Raw genomic sequence first — 2,049 nt, forward strand, 5'->3', positions numbered from 1 at the left:
CACGCTGGCTGCTCCTGGAAGTCGCTGGGACGCCCAGGGCAGGGCTGGGGAGGGCCAGTGGGCTCTAAGCCCCCTCTGCTACGTCAGCAAAGCAGTTCTCTGCCTCCTGCAGAAGGTCTTGATAAGACGAGGCAGCATGAATTTAGAATGCCGGGGCCCTGTCCTTCCTAGCTCTGGATCCACAGCCCAAAAATGGGAGGCAACTAGTTCCAGGTCATGTGGCTACTGCAGGGGATGTGGCCAGGTGGAGTCTGGCTTGTGTCACTCACTAGAGGGCTCAGAGGGCACAACAGACCACCGGCCCAGGGAGTCAGGCCCATGGCTGGGATGGGCCCCTCCTCTGGCATCCGGTTAAAAGCATGCCCTTCTCCTGCTTTGTCTTCTTCCACAACGTCCAAGCCCTAGGGACCTGCTGCGCTCTGGAGTAAGACAGAGCAGGATTCAAATCTCAGCCACAGCTCTTTGTAGCCTGCAGTCTGGGGCAGGCCTCTGTTTCCCCATCTGTGAAGTGGGGATGAGACCAACAGCTGCCTTGTGGGCTGCACGAGAGTCCAGGGAGATAATGCAGGAGACAATGGCCCAGATGGGCGCTGGCACCCTAAGGCTCCTGGCCCTCAGCCCTGCTCTTCTCCTGGGCTCTCCTGGAGAGCTGAGGCGAGCCCCTTTCTTCCCAGCGCAGCCTGGGGTCTTTTGAAATGTGGGAGCAAATTAGGGCCCATCTGGCACAGTGCCCTGCAACAAGGCTAGAAGCCAGGCAAAAGGGGTTCCTGGTGCACGTGCTGGCTGTGAAGACACCACAGCCCCAACACCGCGACGGCAGCCCCTGCTGCAGAGCCTGCGGGTCCTTCAATCCTTTCTCCTAAGAGCTCATGGGATCAAGCTCATGGAGTCGTGGAGCTGTTCCCTTTCTCTGAGCCTCGGCGTCTAGAATGGGAATGGCAGTGCCTCCCGCCTCCCTCCAGGTGAGAATTCGTGAACGGCTGGGGAGTGTGGGGAGAAGGCTGCGGAGCCGGGCAGTCATGGGGCGTCACTGGGGGGCAGCCACTGACCATGACCCTGAGGAGTCAGAACACCTCCCAGCCTGAGCTCTGATTACAGTCCCTGCTGCCACAAGAGACGAAGGTTATTTTTCACCATCTCCCATTGATCTTGATGAGAGACCTAGTGGTGGCTTCTCCTAGGACGACTGTCTCTGCTGGGCCCAGCACCAGAAGCTGTGGGTCTCACTCCCCTCCCTGGCCAGGCCAGTCACAGGAAAGCCGCCAGCAGACACAAGCACAGCGAGATTCACTGGGGCCCAGGAGCCAGTTGTGGGAGGGTGGAGGGCAGTGTAGGGCCACAATGGCCAAGGGAAGAACCAGAGGTAAGTGCAGGACTCAGGCCACCCACTCTGCCAGTCTGGCAGGGGCAGGAGTGGCCAAGCTCCCAGAGTGACCTTTGGCAGTTAAGACCAGCAGAGGAAAGGCAAGGGAGGGGAGGACTGTCCTCTGCTGGTGGCCAGAGCTGGCTGTGTGCACACCTGTATGCAGCCTGGCTGTGGAAATTCCCATCTCTGAGGTCACGCAGGGTCACACAATGCGTCTCTGCCCGTGGGCACAGTCGCACTGTGTACCCCCGTGCCGGGGTGACAGGAGAGAAGGCACATTTTCCATGGGCAGTGTTGCCATGCTCACAGGGCTTCATGCCACCACCTCAGTGGATCCTCTTGGCACCGTGGAAGATGGAGTGGACAGATCTAGGGCGGCCTGCAGTTTGGGGGCAGTGTGGTCCAAGCCACCCGCCCATGCTTGGATGCTTGTCCTCACAGGTGAAAGAGGCAGGAAGCCATCTCTTCAGGCCAGAGACACTGAGGTGCCAACCCCATATCCCTTCTTTCCTACGCTCAAGACCCTGATTCTCTCTGGGTCCTTCTGCCCTTTCTTTCTTTCTCCTTCCTGCCCATATGTCAGTATCAGCCCACGTGTGCTGGCTGGAGCTCCAGCAGCCATGTTGCACCTTAAGGTAACCTCAGCAGTGATGCAGAGCAGGCCTGAGACGCTGCTGACCAGG

Source organism: Mandrillus leucophaeus, unplaced genomic scaffold (genome assembly GCF_000951045.1).
Source record: "Mandrillus leucophaeus isolate KB7577 unplaced genomic scaffold, Mleu.le_1.0 Scaffold9, whole genome shotgun sequence".
Lineage (NCBI taxonomy): Eukaryota > Metazoa > Chordata > Mammalia > Primates > Cercopithecidae > Mandrillus > Mandrillus leucophaeus.